The sequence below is a fragment of the Salvelinus namaycush genome, chromosome 9 (assembly GCF_016432855.1).
Source record: "Salvelinus namaycush isolate Seneca chromosome 9, SaNama_1.0, whole genome shotgun sequence".
Taxonomy (NCBI): Eukaryota; Metazoa; Chordata; class Actinopteri; order Salmoniformes; family Salmonidae; genus Salvelinus; species Salvelinus namaycush.
In genome coordinates, this window is record NC_052315.1 from 54,718,020 (window position 1) to 54,737,483 (window position 19,464).

General features: G+C 41.5%; 1 protein-coding gene across 2 annotated transcripts in view; it reads right to left on the bottom strand.

The window, feature by feature from the left end:
- Positions 1 to 17,938, bottom strand: part of LOC120054208 (tetraspanin-18-like) — a 100,710-nt gene extending 82,772 nt beyond the window's left edge. For both annotated transcript variants that reach the window (XM_039001669.1, XM_039001668.1), the window contains exon 1: positions 17,643 to 17,938. The gene's annotated coding sequence lies outside the window, so the exon portion shown is untranslated. The remainder of the gene's footprint in view (positions 1 to 17,642) is intronic.
- Positions 17,939 to 19,464: the final 1,526 nt, after the last annotated feature.

Here is a 19,464-nt window from a genome sequence, read left to right on the forward strand (position 1 = left end):
TTTTAGACGCTTGACGCGCTTCAAGTCCCACCTCTCCCATCTCCTCATTGATTTTTAGGAGCATATACCCAGGTAGGTGATTGACAGATGAACGAGGTCCTCACTCCAGTCGGTTGCGGTAATGCACCTTGGTTGTCAACCACCATATAAAATCCACAGAAGAAGAAGAAGACTGAACAAGGAGAGATTACTTATCGGTGGATTAATTGTTGGAGTAGAGAACACATGATTTTGTGTGACACAAAATGTATCAATATTCTACAAAGATCCAGCAAAAAAAGGACCGTGTACATTTCAGATAAAATAACAACCCAATGTTTATATCCCAGGACAATTTAGCTAGCAACAGCAAGCTAGCTAGCTAAATGTACATGAATATTTAATGTGTTCTGTACCCCAATTAATATAGTTGGTTAAGAGTTTGTTTTGATATTTCAACCTGCGTGTCCTGATCGCGTCTGGTGTGGATGGACAAAATCAACATACGCACGATGGCATAGTCAGCATGTAAGACAACTGTTTGGTGTCTAGTGCAATCAGCATGCTAAAAAATGAGTGTGTGACTGAGTATTTCAAGTTGAAGCCCTAGTGTGTGTTTTGAAATAAGCAGCTACATAGACGAGTCTTGATAGAAGTTATCTTATGGAAAAATTATACTGGTACATACGGTACAATAGTATAAAGTGGAGTGCTACAATGCCAAAACAATAGCATCCCATTACAGAACAAACACTATGAGCTACAAACGCACAAAGCCCACAATGACTGAGCTACAGTAGGTCTGTCTGCACTGCTACACTCTTCTTCCACTCAACTACAGATTGAAAAAACATTCCAAAGACACTTTTCCAGAACCCAGAGAAAGAGAGAGGAAGGACTGAAAGCGAAAGGGGGAACGACTTGGGACACAGTTGTGGCTGGGAAAATAGAAAAAAGACCAGAAGCTGGAAGAGAAGAGTCCCATTTCATCAGAAGAATGCCAGAGTCAGGGGATATGTGTGTATGTGTGTGGGCGCGGGTGCATGTGTGTGGGTGCGCGTGTGTGTGTGGGCGCACGTGTGTGTGTGTCAGGGGAAGGCGATTGGAGCCATTAGGGCCCAGTGAGTCACAGTCACATAACAGGGAGAGGAAGTAAAAAAAAAGGACTAGCTCACAGTCACAGCATCGGCCCAGAAGACGAGAGGAAAGGAGAGGCCTAGAGGCACAAACATTTGCATTACATTTTAGTCATTCAGCAGATGAGTCTTCTCCAGAGTGGCATACAATCAATGCACTCAACTAAAGTAGGTAAAACAAGCACATATCACGACCATTGCAAGTTATTTCAAAATAGCCGCTATCTGCAAAAGTACAGTCAACTACAGTGCTTTCTTTCTCTATTGGATATTTATTAAATCATTATTTATTGAGGTTCTTGTCTCTCATCATCATTGAATCTCTGCTAGCTAGGTCCATGCCAATGATTGTTTAGCATAGCAACTTCAAATGAATAGAATTATTCATTCATTAATGACTGGGTCAAAACACGAGAAAATAACTAATGACCAGCCCTTCAGAGTGCAAAAATAAATGTCATATTTATGAAAGATTCCTATTTTTATAAATATGTTGCCAACTGTTTTATAAAAGCAATAATGCACTCAAACCCGGGAATTTTGGTGTGAACTCTCCAAAGGGTTTTGCCTCGGGCCTCAGAACAGCACTTCAGGAGTTCTCAGGCATTAATGGTGAATTATTCACTGTGCCTAAGCCAGCCGTATTCCACTAAAGCTCCTCTTCTTCACTATATTAATTCAGTGATACACATTTTAAATGGGTACACAATCCACCAATTATGATGACACACAGGATCCAGTGTAAAAGATGTTGCCTTCTGTGACTTTGAAGATTGGTCGACCATCTTCAGCTTGGTGCTGATTTGTAGGAGGTATCCTTCCTGACCAGACGGTGTGTGCAAGGGCAGTGGGAGGCGACACTGCCATTAAACTCCGTGTCGACGCGTGGCGTCGCTACACCGCTTATCTTAAACTTATTTTTTCAAATTGCCAATTTTGGCACGACAGGACATTGAGTGAAAGACTACAGTGTTAAAGGGAGCGGGTGGAAAACAATCAGTTATCAAAAGGCTTAATAGGAGTTCCTACTCACAGACAGTGCTGTAGGATTAACACAGTTGGGATTCCCCTTGTTTTCAACACGGAACATCTACTCAATACAAGCCACTGTGTCCTGTTGGAGAATGGTACTGACTAGGACATTACGATATACAGGGCTTTAAATGAAAACGTTTCATTTGTTGCACTGGTACTCCTAACTTAGAAAATCTAATTTAGGACTACCAGAAAAATAGATGTTTTAATTGATTGAGATATAGCGTACACTGGGCCTATATAAATCCTACTTACTTTTGAAGAACACCTCCTAAAGAAGATATCCCTTTTCCTTTCTTTCTGTGCCATCAAAATGTTTGCATATACCAGGTTGTTATTTGGGTTGCACGATATGGGCCAAAATCGAATTGCGATTTTTCCCCAAAAAAAGTTTGACTTGCGATAATCGATCAAAAGACTTGGGTAAACTGCTGGAATCACAGAAATATAATGATTATTCTAATTCTACGGTTGGTGTTGTTTGGCATGACAACAAATGAAAAAGCCAGGTTGGAGTTATGACAGGATTGGAACCAAATTTTTGGTCAGTGTTTCCCAAGGGGAACCTAATCACATTTGAATAGATGTTGCACTTAGACAAAGAGCATGCCGTTACACACACAACATGCTGATCCACACCACCACTGATAGCAACCTGTATTAGAGCCAACGTTTGCTTTGCCCTAACTAGTGCATTTAGATAAATGTCTTTTAGCTAGCTATTGGCATTAGCATGATCATTAGCCGGCATTTGCAGCAGACAATCCGATGTCTGCCGTATTGTTTTAAAATCTTAATTTCCCTTTTACTCCCTAATCCCCATTTGATTTGAATGTGACCCGTTGACCTAGGCCTAGTCTACTCTTTCATGATCAACCATTGAATGACTCGATAGACCTAACGGAGTTCAATCTCAGAAAGTTGTTTGTGAACAGCCTAAATAAAAAGTAGTGCTTTAATCATGAGAGAAATAACAAACAATTGCAAGATAGACTAATCAAATAGGAAGTTTAAACAAACCTGATTTGTTCCTGCTTTACTTGACAAAGTGTAGGCAAAATAAATTGTGCTACCAGAAAATCCCTCCTTGCAAACAAAACAGCCAATAATATAGGCTGCTATGTATAATATTTTCAAAGTGTTTATGAATGTCCTTGAATTGCGCAACGGGCAAATGCTCCCTCAGAAGCACTTTCAATAAGCGGGAACAACACTTTATTTTGAATAGCTTACAAATTGAGCATTTACATAAAAGTCAACGACAATCAGATCAAACAAATGATTATTTAGCCTATAACATTCTTTATATATATTTATATATATTGAATGAACATTGGCTTAGCCTAAAAACAAATAAAGCCTTTGCCTTTTGCCTATTGACCTGTAAAAATCCTAACTATACAATCAGATAAAACAAATCTGTATAACATTCTTCACAACCAGGAACCCCAGCATGTTCACCCCCATATTAGCGAACTCAGCAGGATGATGGAGGTTTGTAGTTTGTCCATCCTTTGCCCGGATAAATCTTATAGCATATTCTGCAAGTGACTTGGTTCAGGCCCTCTGGCTCACCTTCATCATTCGGCCTGAAAACGAAGAACTGCTAAACAGGAAAATACCTGCTTTCCTTTCCCAACAGCCATAGTTTTTCCCTGATTTAGCTAAGGCAGGTTATCCTGTAGTTACTAAGTGAAATGTTTTTACAGTCTGAAACTGTCGTTAAAAGTAGCCTAATGGAATAAGGAATGTCGCAAATGCGCTTACACAGATAATCAAGATGAAATAACAATACCCCTAACAATTTGAAAAGCATTCTGCAGCCTAAACTAGATAAAACACAATCAGGCCTAACAATCATGTTGTTAGGCCTATTGTTTGTGGCTTTTGTAACAATTTAAATTAAGAAGGACATTATGCACCAAATCAATGTTATGTTATAATCAATGTGTCCTTCCAGACATCGCCCAACCCTAATCTTCAGCATCACACAGGATAATTCCACAGTCATTTAGGTAATCTCCCACAGTCAACCAATACCATCTAACCCCCAGACAGAGACATGCCTATCAGACGGCTGACACCCTGCTCTCTTTAAGCCTCTCTCTGGACATAGACTGGCTCTCTGACTGAGCCCTGAGCCTAGGGGATGAATAAACTAGTGGGAGACATGAGAGATGAAGCCTAGCAAGGATTTACTCTGTGTGCTCAGTCTCTATAATGACCACCGGCTCCCCTCTCATCTCCTCTGTCTGCTTGGCTGTAGGCTTTAATAGACACATGAGTGGCACGGCGTATTAGGACTAAAAAACTGTGGACATATTGTTTTTCAACATCCTTAGACAAATGACTCCTCTCTCTCCTTGCTCTACAAACCGTCTGACTCGCCTGTCAGAATCCAATCTCCCCTTGCTCCCAGCTTCGGCTGCTATCTGTCCGGTCCAGCTTGTCAGTAAGATACCTTTTTACCTAATTACCTGCTCTCCGCAAGTCTCCGCCAGGCTATTATTGAAGGGAAATAGGGAGAGTGTGAGATAAGCACCAAGAATCCTTAGGCCGGGTGGCCGAGGCGAGGAGCAAGGCGGAGGACAAACAACTAGCCTGTTTCCACTAGATAAAGAGGGAGTCTCAGCGAGAGGCCCCTGGACAGACAAACTTCCTTTGTGTGTGTGTGTCTTTCCTCCCATTCTCAGTGAACTCTGGGGTCTCCAGCTGCGCCCAATCTTAGATCACACGTGCCCTGTGGAAGGAAATTTGCAACACAAACAAAGACGGAGGAGAGTGAGCGTGACACAGGGCACGGAGAGAAGGAGCTCGTATCTAAAAGAGGGGCTACTTCGGTCGCATGGACGTGGTTTGGGTATGAAAAGTCTGACACAGACCAGAAAACCGTCCTCTGCAAAATATGCCGCAGGCCGGTCCCGACAACAGGCTCAAACACCACTAACCTCTATTACCACCTACGCAAGAATCATGTGAAACAGTACGGAGAGAGTCTACGGATGAGACCCCAAAAAGTACAATCGGGTGCTCAAAACAAACCTGACTCAGACGTTGCAAGAGGCTTTTGCCCGCGGAACACCATATGGCATTGAATCACAAAGATGGAAGGAGATAACAGCTGCCGTTACAACTTACATCTGCAAAGACATGGCCCCAATTTACACGGTCGAGAAACGGGGGATTCATGACTTGGTGCTAACACTCGACCCGAGGTACCAAATGCACATTGATATGTGACACGTATTAACGCCAAAATAACATGCAAAACAGGCAAGCCCAAAAAAATATTTATATATTTTAGGCCTATATTTATTTTGTTTGCAACTATAGTTGAAGTGTTTCTATTTACCTTTTCAGATTTTATACATTAATATTTTATATTTTGTTAAATTCTTAATTGAAAATTTGCACAAAGGTTCTAAATAAAAGGAGAAATAATCAAATATGAGTAAGTACCTTTTATTTGTTGAGTATATTTCAAAATATAATAAGAAATATGCCTTTACATGTGGTCATTTTATATAAACTATTTAAATGTGCTATATCATGATATGTATTGTTATTGGGATATTATCGGGACATGAGATTTTGGCCATATCGCCCAGCCCTACCAGCAATAATAATAATCCTAGAGCAGTAAAAATAATAGAAATACAAAACAGAAATGAATACAGAAAAATGAAACGGAAAGCGTTTAAACAAGTTCTAAGACATTTTTACAAATGTATTAAAAAAAACTGCATTTACATATTCAGACCCTTTGCTATGAGACTCGAAATTGAGCTCAGGATCATCCTGTTTCCATTGATCTTCCTTTAGATGTTTCTACAACTTGATTGGAGTTCATTCAATCAATAAATTCAATTGATTGGACATGATCTGGAAAGGCACACACCTGTCAATATAAGGTCCCACAGTTGACTGTGCGTGTCAGAGCAAAAACCAAGCCATGAGGTCGAAGGAATTATACGTAGAGCTGCGAGACAGGATTGTGTCGAGGCACAGATCTGGGGAAGGGTATCAAATCATTTCTGCAGCATTGAAGGTCCCCAAGAAATCTTTGGCTTCCATAATTTTTAAATGGTAGAAGTTTGGAACCACCAAGACTCTTCCTAGACCTGGCCGCCCGGCCACACTAAGCAATCGGGGGAGAAGGGCCTTGGCCAGGGAGGTGACCAAGAACCTGATGGTCACTCTTACAGAGCTCCAGAGTTTCTCTGTGGAGATGGGAGAATCTTGCAGAAGGACAACCATCTCTGCAGCACCCCACTAATCAGGCCTTTATGGTAGAGTGGCCACTCGGAAGCCACTCCTCAGTAAAAGGCACATGACAGCCCGCTTGGAGTTTGCAAAAAGGCACCCAAAGGACTCTGACCATGAGAAACAAGATTCTCTGGTCTGATTAAACCAAGACTGAACTCTTTGGCCTGAATGCCAAGCGTCACGTCTGGAGGAAACCTGGCGCCATCCCTACAGTGAAGCATGGTGGTGACAGCCTCATGTTGTGGTGATGTTTTTCAGCAGCAGGGACTGGGACACTAGTCAGGATTGAGGGAAAGATGAACAGAGCAAAGTACACAGATCCTTGATGAAAACCTGCTCCAGAGAGCACAGGATCTCAGACTGGGGCAACATGACAAAGCACACAGCCAAGACAGTGCAGGAGTGGCTTCGGGATAAGTCTCTGAATGCCCTTGAACAAGATCGAACATCTCTGGAGAGACCTTAAAATAGCTGTGCAGCATCGCTCCCCAACTAACCTGGCAGAGCTTGAGAGGATCTGCAGAGAAGAATGGGAGAAACTCCCCAATACAGGTGTGCCAAGCTTGAAGTGTCAAACCCAAGAAGACTCAAGGCTAAATAAAGCACTAAATAAACTTCAGTTATTGCTTAACATGGCTGCTAGAATCTTGACTAGAACCAAACAATTTGATCATATTACTCCAGTACTAGCCTATCTACACTGGCTTCCTGTTAAGGCAAGGGCTGATTTCAAGGTTTACTGCTAACCTACAAAGCATTACATGGGCTTGCTCCTACCTATCGTTCCATTTTGGTCCTGCCATACATACCTACACCTACGCTACGGTCACAAGACGCAGGCCTACTTACTGTCCCTAGAATTTCTAAGCAAACAGCTGGATGCAGGACTTTCTCCTATTGAGCTCCATTTTTATGGAATGGTCTGCCTACCCATGTGAGAGACGCAGACTCGGTCTCAACCTTTAGGTCTTTATTGAAGACTCATCTCTTCAGTAGGTTCCCCTCTCTCCACTGGGATTCTCTGCCTCTAACCCTATTACAGGGGCTGAGTCACTGGCTTACTGGTGCTCTTCCATGCCGTCCCTAGGAGGGAGGCGTCACTTGAGTGGGTTGAGTCACTGACGTGATCTTCCTGTCTGGGTTGGCGCCCCCCCTTGGGTTGTGCCGTGGCGGAGATCTTTGTGGGCTATACTCTGCCTTGTCTCAGGATGGTAAGTTGGTGGTTTAAGATATCCCTCTGGTGGTGTGGGGGCTGTGCTTTGGCAAAGTGTGTGGTGTTATATCCTGCCTGTTTGCCCCTGTCCGGGGGCATCGTCGGATGGGGCCACAGTGTCTCCCGACCCCTCCTGTCTCAGCCTCCGGTATTTATGCTGCAGTAGTTTGTGTCGGGAGGCTAGGGTCAGTCTGTTATATCTGGAGTACTTCTCCTGTCTTATCCGGTGTCCTGTGTGAATTTAAGTATGCTCTCTCTAATTCTCTCTTTCTCTCTTTCTTTCTCTCTCTCGGAGGACCTGAGCCCTAGGACCATGCGGTCATGGTCCTAGGTCGCCTTGCCATGATTAGAAGCAGTGGTTCACACTTTCAGTTTTGCACGAATGCTTCCATCAATCCACGGTTTCTGGTTGGGGAAGGATTTAATGGTCACCGTGGGTACCACATCACCGATGCACTTGCTAATAAACTCACTCACCGAATCAGCGTATACATCAATGTTATTGTCCGATGCTATCCTGAACATATCCCAGTCCACGTGATCGAAGCAATCTTGAAGCGTGGAATCGGATTGGTCGGACCAGCGTTGTACAGACCTGAGCACGGGCGTTTCCTGTTTTAGTTTCTGTCTATAGGCTGGGAGCAACAAAATGGAGTCGTGGTCAGATTTGCCGAAAGGAGGGCGAGGGAGAGCTTGGTTTGCATCGCGGAAATTAGAGTAGCAATGATCCAGGGTGTTGCCAGCACGGGTCGCGCATTCGATATGCTGATAAAATTTAGGGAGCCTTGTTTTCAGATTAGCCTTGTTAAAATCCCCAGCTACAATAAACGCAGCCTCAGGATATGTTGTTTACAGTTTACAGGGCCATCGAGGTGTCTGCTTGGTGGGGGATATACACGGCTGTGATTATAATCGAAGAGAATAGCATTTGATTGTAAGGAATTCTAGGTAAGGTGAACAAAAGGACTTGAGTTCCTGTATGTTGTTATGATCACACCACGACTCATTAATCATAAGGCATACACCCCCGCCCTTCTTCTTACCAGAGAGATGTTGAGGCCCATTGTCGTTCCATTCATGCATTGTCATCACCTCATGTTTCAGCATGATAATGCACGGCCCCATGTACACAATTCCTGGAAGCTGAAACAGTCCCATTTCTTTCATGGCCTGCGTACTCACCAGACATGTCAACCATTGAGCGTGTTTGGGATGCTCTGGATCGATGTGTACGACAGCGTGTTCCAGTTCCCACCAATATCCAGAGGAGTGGGACAACATTCCACAGACCACAATCAACAGCCTGATCAACTCTATGCAAAGGAGATGTGTCGCGCTGCACGAGGCAAATGGTGGTCACCAGATACTTACTGGTTTTCTGATCCACGCCCCTACCTTTTTTTAAGGTACTGTATACTACATATCTGTATTCCCAGTCATGTGACATCAAAAGATTAGGGCCTAATGAATGTATTTCCATTGACTGATTTCCTTATATGAACTGTAACTCAGTAAAATCTTTGAAATTGCTGCATGTTGCATTTATATTTTTGTTCATTGTAGTTGATGATCCCTGCTGTACAGTATGTGCATGTCCTCGACTTCCTCAATTTTTTTTATCATGCTCATGGGAGTCATATTCATAGCGAACCTCACACATTTAAAAAGCAGACATAAACATCCATTGTTCTCTATAGGCTGTTTTAAGAACTGGTTATTGTTTTTAAAACTGGGCAGCGTTATTGTTTTAAGAACTGGGCAGCGTTATTGTTTTAAAAACTGAGCAGCGTTATTGTTTTAAGAACTGGGCAGCAATGAAAGCAATTGCAGCATGACGTGACCTTTAGCTTAAAGAAATAGCAAGACTACAAAATCCCACTATGTCATTGAACATCAAATCAATTGCAAGAACACAGGTGCAATTCCAATGCATGTGTTGTGTGTGAAACCCCCAGAAACATACACCTATTCCCTTTTATACAAGGTGCCGGAAAAGTACACACCTTTCCTCTCCTTTTCTCACCTCGACTGTGTAAATTATTTCTGCTACAACACTGGAAAGCAAATGTCATTTTCCTGGTGTCTCTCGACAACAAAGATACGGAACCCATTACAGGCTACTCTGCTCTCCTACATCACACACATTAAATGAAGGGTCCTCCAGCGATCGAAAAAAGCAATTTTCACATTGAGCCAATATATAGATACACCATTTAGTTCCGAGCTCTCAGAGGACGGTGTGTGTGTGCTCGTGCGTGTGTGTGTGTGCACATGCCTGTGTGGTGCGCGTGCGTGCGTGAACTGCAGCATGGTGCATGGTGCCGGAGTGAAGAGCAGTGGGGCTGATACGATACCGGGAAGCAAAGTGCACAGAGATGACCCACCGGGCCTGATTTCCCCTTCCTGCCTGCCCCCTCGATACTGATACAGACGTGCCCTCAGGCTGGATGAGAGCAGAGGAGAGAGAGAGTGGGGGGGGGGGGGGGGAGAGAGAGAAAAGGGGTAAGGAAGAAGAGAGAGATATGGATAGGAAGGAAGAAAAGAGATGGAGAGATGTAAAGGAGAGAGAAAGAAGGAGAAAGGTAGTGGGAAAGAGGATGGTGCATTCGTATGAATGCAGCAATCAAACGACCGGCCAGAGTGAGAGAGAGAGGGGGAGAGATAGAAGTGAGGGAGGGAGGGAAAGAGAAAGGAAGAAGAGAAAGGTAGTGGGTATGGTGAATTAGTATGAATCATGTGGTGTGATTAGGGCTGTGAAAACGGGGCCACGCAGCGATCAGACACCCGGCCAAGCGGACAGCCACATCAGCAGTTATTAACGAGAGAGAGAGAAAGAGAGAGAGAGCAGAGACTCTTAGCCCTGCCATGTGGAACCTCCGCAGATTGATTAAAGCTACAATGTGTAACTTTTTGAGCCACCAAACAAAATTAATATATGTGTTATAGATCTGTTATTCTCATTGAAAGTACATTTAAGAAGCAGTAGATCTGTTTTATGTGCACTATTTCTATGATTCCCATTTTTTAAGTTTCGTTTTTGCTTGTTTTACTTTCGGTTTTGTAGTTTGTTTTGTACACCTGCTTCTAACAGCTGAAAATACAATATTTTTCGTTTTGGAAAATATATTTCACAGCAGTTAGGTGGTACAATGATTCTCTACACTATACTTGCTTGTTTTGTCATTTAAAGTTAAATTAGTCTAACTATTAGAATTTTAGCAACCAAGAAATGGCGGAGCGATTACTGCAGAGTGCATCTTTAATTTGAGCTCTTTTATGAGTGATACTAAGCCAGGCCAGCTTGCGCAGCACACCACTGTCACCCCTTCCCTCATCAGCTGCAACAGGAAGGGATCGGTGGCAGGTAGCCTATCGGTTAGAGGGTTGGCCCAGTAACTGAGAATTTCCTAGTTTGAAACCTTCAAGCCCACAAAGTGAAAAATCGGCCGATGTGCCCTTGAGCAAGGCACTTAACCCTAATTGCTCCAGGACAAAAATAAGCATCCACCAAATTATTATTATTATTGCCATGGGCATTTCACATGTTAATATCTCCTACCCATACCTGGATTGGTCTAGATTGGATAGGGACAAAGAGCACACATCGGCACAGTCCCCTTTCCCAGTCTGTCTCTTTCTGGCTGATTGTGTGTTTCACAAGTATAATGGTATCACTGATGGCAAAATCCAGTTCATCCCTGTAGTGCAGGCAAAATCAATCCAGGCTTGTTAAGTGGAGATGAGATATTTTCTCACATATCTCTCTCCTGCTATCTTACAGGGTCCACTGCTATATTAGGTAAGCCGTCATTGTAAATAAGAATTTGATCTTAACTGACTTGCCTAGTTAAATAAAAGTTAAATAAATACAAATAAAATAAATAAAATTAGAAGGTCCGTTGAGGAAACGGAGTGCATTTTTGCTACTCTCTGACGCATATGACCGTGTAAATTGTAGGGTTTGTAAGAACTGTGTTGTTGACATTAGCATTTTTATATCCTGTGGACATAACTTCTGTATCTGGGCAGCAAAACAATTTTCCAACAACACTCATGTGAAGAAAGTCAAGAGAAGAAAAGCTTTAGGCGGTGTTCAGTCATCCGTGTTGGCAGCTGTTCTACCATCATCACACTACTATTTGTTCTTTCTTTAACAAGGCAAATGCTCTCCCACCCAGCCGCAACACACACAAGGAACAAAACACTCTGTTTACACTTTGCACTGTGTGTGTGTGTGTGTGTGTGTCTCACCCCTCAAAAAGCACTCAAAAGGCCCCCAGACATTTGGGAAAGAAAGAAGGAGAAAGAAAAAGAGGGAATGTGAGATAACAAATGTGGGTATGTACATGATCCTTGCCCAACACATTAATCATCCTAGGGGATGTGATCTGAGTCACACACAGCTATTCAGAGCCAGTGAACTGTTGAATAATACTTAGTCTTCTTTCCTTGTTTTGTTCTCACCCTACAATGTGGATGGAGCGCTACACTCATAGAAATAAAAGTAATGGAATATATTTTATTTATATCGACACACTGACCCCATGATAGGCACGCACTGAATAAATGAACATTATAGCTACACAACTGACTTAGCCTGAGTTTTGTTTGCCATGTACTGTTGTATATACTGCTGGTGTATGTTTTTTGTGTTGTCCATTAATCATGATGTGAGAGGATTCCAATCCTCAGTCAGCTGGCTCTGAACGACTATCTATAGACTATCTATAACCTATAACAGTCCAGCAATGTCACACACACCTGACCAGAGAGCTGTGTTACTGTGATGAATCCACCAGAGTCAATCTCTTCACACACAAGTGCTGGTCTAATTGAAACCTGATTTGCTGTGTGTGTGTGTGTGTGTGTGTGTGTGTGTGTGTGTGTGTGTGTGTGTGTGTGTGTGTGTGTGTGTGTGTGTGTGTGTGTGTGTGTGTGTGTGTGTGTGTGTGTGTGTGAGAGAGAGAGGTCGACCGATTAGGATTTTTCAACACCGATACCGATTATTGGAGGACCCAAAAAAAGCCAAAACCGATTAATCGCCCGATTTTTTATATTTATTTGTAATAATGACAATTACAACAATACAGAATGAACACTTTATTTTAACTTAATATAATACATAAATAAAATTAATTTAGTCTCAAATAAATAATGAAACATGTTCAATTTGGTTTAAATAATGCAAAAACAGTGTTGAAGAAGAAAGTAAAAGTGCAATATGTGCCATGTAAAAAAGCTAACGTTTAAGTTCCTTGCTCAGAACATGAGAACATATGAAAGCTGGTGGTTCCTTTTAACATGAGTCTTCAATATTCCCAGGTAAGAAGTTTTAGGTTGTAGTTATTATAGGACTATTTCTCTCTATACCAATTGTATTTCATATACCTTTGACTATTGGATGTTCTTATAGGCACTATAGTATTGCCAGCCTAATCTCGGGAGTTAATAGGCTTGAAGTCATAAACAGCGCTGTGCTTCAAGCATTGCGAAGAGCTGCTGGCAAACGCAGGAAAGTGCTGTTTGAATGAATGCTTACGAGCCTGCTGCTGCCTACCACCGCTTAGTCAGACTGCTCTATCAAATATCAAATCATAGACTTAATTATAATGTAATAAACACACAGAAATACGAGTCTTAAGTCATAAATATGGTCAAATCCGGAAACTATCATTTCGAAAACAAAACGTTTATTCTTTCAGTGAAATACGGAACCGTGCCGTATTTTATCAAACGGGTGGCATCCATAAGTCTAAATATTGCTGTTACATTGCACAACATTCAATGTTATGTCATAATTATGTAAAATTCTGGCAAATTAATTACGTTCTTTGTTAGGAAGAAATGGTCTTCACACAGTTCGCAATGAGCCAGGCGGCCCAAACTACTGCATATACCCTGACTCTGCTTGCACTGAACGCAAGAGAAGTGACACAATTTCCCTAGTTAATATTGCCTGCTAACATTAATTTATTTTAACTAAATATGCAGGTTTAAAAATATATACGTGTGTATTGATTTTAAGAAAGTCATTGATGTTTATGGTTAGGTACATTCGTGCAACGATTGTGCTTTTTTCGCGAATGCGCTTTTGTTAAATCGTCAGCCGTTTGGCAAATTAGGCTGTGATTCGATGATAAATTAACAGCCACTGCATTGACTATATGCAATGTAGGACAAGATAGTTAAACTAGTAATATCAACCATGTGTAAGTTAACTAGTGATTATGTTAAGATTGATTGTTTTTTATAAGATAAGTTTAATGCTAGCTAGCACCTTACCTTGACTCCTTGTGGCACTCGCGTAACAGGTGGTCAGCCTGCCACGCAGTCTCCTCGTGGATTGCAATGTAATCGGCCATAATCGGCGTCCAAAAATGACGATTACCGATTGTTATGAAAACTTGAAATCGGCCATGCCGATTAATCGGTCGACCTCTAGTGTGAGATAGGGAGTGTATGTGTGTGAACAAGTGCTGTTAGCAGCAAACCTCTTTATACAGAGCAACAACAGAATGGGAAATGTCCGTGCCCCAGGCTAGTTAGCTAGTCTATGACCAGGCAGCTTCCATGTTTTGAAGCCTCTATACTCATTTGCACTAGCTGCCTTGTGCAGTATAATAAGTAGGGAGCTATCATTTTTTATACAAATTGTTTATAGGGATAATTGGAATGGGGAAATTAAAAAAATAACTGACATTTTATGTGTGCATTGTGCTCTCAGTCTCACCTCAAAATTAGAGTTCATCCATGTTTCTCAAATGTCAAATTTCAAAGTTGTTCCAAACTTCAAAAGTGTTTAAGGTTACGTTTAGACATTAACTCCGACATCTTCAGGTTAGGTATTAACCCCCCGAATGGTTAAGGTTTGGCATAGTTTAAAAAAAAAATCTCTAAAATAACATTCTATTGCTGGTTTCGAACATGCAATCAATCAATTCTAAAATCAAATATTTTCAAAACCTCAAAATAACCCTTCTTCACTGCCATCAAGACTATCATCAATTATCTCAAATCAAATACAATTGTATGTCACATGCTTCGTAAACAACAAGTGTAGACTAACAGTGAAAAGCTTACTCATGGCCCTTCCCAACAATGCAGAAAGAAAGAAAAATGAAATACATGATGAGTAATGATAACATGGCTATATACACGGGGTACAGGTACTGAGTCGATTTGCAGGGGTACAAAGTAATTGAGGTAGATACTGTATGTACAGTGCCTTGCAAAAGTATTCACCCACCTTGGCATTTTTCCTATTTTGTTTTCTTACAACCTGGAACTAAAATAGATTTTTGGGGGGTTTGTATAATTTGATTTACACAACATGCCTACCACTTTGAAGATGCAAAATATTTTTATTGTGAAACAAACAAGAAATAACTAAAACAAAGAACTTGAGTGTGTATAACTGTTCACCCCCCCAAAGTCAATACTTTGTAGAGCCACCTTTTCCAGCAATTACAGCTGCAAGTCTCTTGGGGGATGTCTCTATAATCTTGGCACATCTAGCCACTGGGATTTTTGCCAATTCTTCAAGGCAAAAATGCTCCAGCTCCTTCAAGGAGGATGGGTTACGCTGGTGTACAGCCATCTTTAAGTCATACCACAGATTCTCAATTGGATTGAGGTCTGGGCTTTGACTAGGCCATTCCAATACATTTAAATGTTTTCCCTTAAACCACTCGACTGTTGCTTTAGCAGTATGCTTAGGGTCATTGTCCTGCTGGAAGGTGAACCTCAGTCCCAGTCTCAAATCTCTGGAAGACAAACAGGTTTCCCTCAAGAATTTCCCTGTATTTATCTTCATCCATCATTCCTTCAATTCTGACCAGTTTCCCAGTCCCTTTGTGGGGATGCTGTTCTCGGGGTGATGAGAGGTGTTGAGTTTGCGCCAGACATAGCGTTTTCCTTGATGGCCAAAAAGCTCAGTTTTAGTCTCATCTGACCGGAGTACCTTCTACCATATGTTTGAGGAGTCTCCCACACGCCTTTTGGCAAACACCAAATGTGTTTGCTTATTTTTTCTATAGGAGTCCCACTAGCGGAACAACTTCTGGTGAAACTGGAGGGCGCGCAATTCAAATAAATAATCATAAATATGGATTTTAAACATTTAGGTACATATAAGTATCTTATGTTCGGAGAGCTCATTGGTCTTCATGGTGCAGCTTGCTTGGTGGTTACAGACTCTGGAGCCTTTCAGAACAGGTGTATATATACACTGAGATCATGTGACAGATCATGTGACACTTAGATTGCACACAGGTGGACTTTATTTAACTAATTATGTGACTTCTGAAGGTAATTGGTTGCACCAGATCTTATTTAGGGGCTTCATAGCAAAGGGGGTAAATACAAATGCACGCACCACTTTTCAGTTTTTAATTTGTTTAAAAAAAAATTAACACGTAATTTTTTTCATTTCACTTCACAATTTGTACTATTTTATGTATGTCCATTACATGAAATCCAAATAAAAATCCATTTAAATTACAAGTTGTAATGCAACAAAATAGGAAAAACGCCAAGTGGGATGAATAATTTCGCAAGGCACTGTACATATAGCTAAGTATAAAGTTGGTAAGCAACAGGATAGATAATAAAAAGTAGAGGCAGCATATGTGATGAGTCAAATTAGTTAGTGCAATGTAGATAGTTAAATAGTTAAGCATAGCTACTTGGACTAACTATTTAGCAGTCTTACGGCTTGGGGCTAGAAGATGTTCAGGGTCTCAGCTTGCTGTGCTGTAGCAGAGAGAACAGTCTTTGACTTGGGTGGCTGGAGCCTATATAGAGGTGTCAAACCTCTCTGCTATCATCCTGTACTCCAGTTTGCATCTAATATCAAAGGGCCCCCTCCCATGTGTGCTAGTCTTTGATTAATGTTAATTATCAGTAAACTCCGGCCCTCAAGCCAAGGTGCCTCCAACTGAGACAGCTCCAGACGTTCCCATCTGTTACCACGTGCGTCGTGGGCGACAGGCCCACATTTTGATCGAACCCCCTGGGCCGCGCGCGTTACGCTGTCACTTCGCGTGGGAAAGATGCCATCTTGAAGACGGATGTACTGATTGACTGGCAAACATCAGCTTTCACTCAACTCTCCAATATCGGCCGGCTGCCTGCTCTCTCAAAGGCAAGCTAATTGGTAAATATGTCAACGGTGTTCCTCATGCCTGAGATTAAGTGTGAATTTAGTCTTGCAAGATAAATGGTAGCATCATAAATGTATTGGTCAAAGAACATGAATGTATCCTATCATTAATTTATTCTACAGTGTTAAAGTAGGCTATATTATGTTCAATATAACTTATGCACTCCACTGACAATAAGCTTTATATCTTGAAAAATGAGGCTTGGTATAGGCTAAAGCAAAATCGATTGTTGAAAGTTCAACAGGAATTTTTATAATTACGTTTTCGACTCCACGTCCACACCTAACGTTAATGATGTCCACTCATCTGTGTTTATACTGATACAGTCTTGAACAATGCCCGCTGCTCGACGCAGGAGAAATTGGATACATTTATGAATCCAACGTTCCAATATGTAGCAAAGATTTCCTTTGCGCAATACTGACATTTAATTCAGCAGATAGCCTTTTACTTGTTCAAATTATTGAACAAATGTTGTGCTGGTGTAATAAAGTGTGCATACGACGGTCAGAAAAACAACCTATACTTGAGCAAACTAGAACAATAGTCGACAGCTGCATTAGTCCATTAGGCTAATCCAAACCATTTCCAAATCAAACATTGCGCACAACATAGACAGTTAATAAGACATGAATAGCATAGTACCATTTTTACCAATATTGCAACGTTATACCACAGAACCCCGTAGCAAGATATAGAAGAGATGGGACAACATTGTTTACATAACAGTTTTCTCTATATAATTGCTTTTCAAGGAACACATTCGGATTCGGTTCAAATTCCACAGGTCGCAATAGTTGTGTTGTTCTATTGAGATCGACTAAAGAGAGAGACTACATTGACTGTTCTTACCTCAAAACTGCAGCTTAGTCCAAAACCTCTGCGCGAGCTTTCTGGTGTTCTCTCCACAAAATATGTCAGATAATAGAATTACGCACCTAAAATCAGAGCATAAAAAAACGAAATAAATATTCTAAGAAAATAGCCAAGTAGGAGATGTGTCCAAGAACAGAACAACAAGCCTTTAGACTTCAGTCTTCAACAAATAAATTCCAGAGCCGAAGATAACTATAGCCCCAATTTGGTCATGCTGTCTTCGAGACGAGAGAGAGATTGGTATGCAAACAGTTTTCTTCCTAACTCACTGAACGAACCACACGCTGTAAAGCTCTGGAGTCATCCACACGTTATTCAGCCCCCGGGGGCGGGCACTAAGACACGCCCCTTTTAACTCCTTTATTTTTGAGCTTGAATTAGATTGTATCTTCTAAACACAAGGTAATGATAACTTTACTCACAGGTGAAAGACTATGATAAATGGAATGCAATTTGAGTCCCCTGATTATTTAGAGAGGTGCGGCTGGGGTGATGGATGTGTTTTCTTTTCCGGCGTGTCCCCAATGTCCCAAAATCTACTACAGATGGCAGGTATCCAGGCTGATCTTTTTCCTTATCTCAGAAGATCGTGGCACTGACATTCCCTGTGGCATAGGTGATACCCCCTTGTGTTTTACTAGTGTGTTTGCCTTATCCCTTTCCCCTCTACGTGCCTAACCCTAACATAAACATTTCAATACAGAGAGAAAGTGTCAGGATCTTGAGTAGAAGAAACTACTTGTTAAATGACCATCAAAATGGAAGGGTGTGTGTTGTGTGGGCATGTGGGTATGTGTGTGTGATAGCAGCTACATGATAGCAGCTGTCTTGTGTTTTAGGCACAGGGCTCAGAGAGGACAGAGGTCCACGTTTGTCACACACAATAAGGTCAAAATACTGTTTTTTGGGGAAGTCCACCAGATCAGTTAGTTCTGTTGGGTTTTCCTCCACTCTCCAGTCATCAGAACCTGGGGTGAGTTGACTGTTTCAGCCATTATTGATTGATCACATTAACCCTGAGAGGAAACAAAGAAGTGAGTAGGGCCTGGCCCAAATGGGCTCTGGTCAAAAGTAGTACGCAACATAGGGAATAGGGTGGTATCAGGGATGCAGACTCCATGGTCCTTGAGTTGTATGGCTCTGTGCAATAGAGGTGTAAACTCTGTGTTTACTCTTTCACAATGAGGGACCACACTCTCAGTAACAGGCTCGGTCACTCTTTAACTTCACTGTGTTTGAAGTGAATGGCAAAAGGGCATAGATAGGCTATTGTGGGCATTGGTTATGCAGAATGGCATATATATAGTGGTCCATTAACTAGCACAGAGGAGAAACCAAAGATCCTGACTAAATACTAGCCATTTTGAGTCCGTTTGAATGTCGCTACATAGACATAGGGCGAAGATATGATCAGCCTTACGAGACATTATAAAGGCTCATATATTCTTATAACAAGTTATAAAGCGTAAAACTTTAACTAAAGTGAAAGTTTAAACATGATAAAGTACATGTGTACAGGCAATGACTACTGGAATACCAACTGAACACTGTTTTTCAGAATATAAAATCATAGCATTGGTGTCCACACTCTAACAATGGATACAGTGTCTGGTATTAACTAACGACTCACTGGCTGATTCTCAGGCTGTGTCCCAAATGGCGCCCTATTCCCTATACAGTGCCTTTAGAAAGTATTCATACCCTTTTTGACTTATTCAACAGGTCAGGCTGTTGTGTTACAGCCTGAATTCAAAATGTATTACATTCTTATTTTTTTCTAACCCATCTATAAACAATA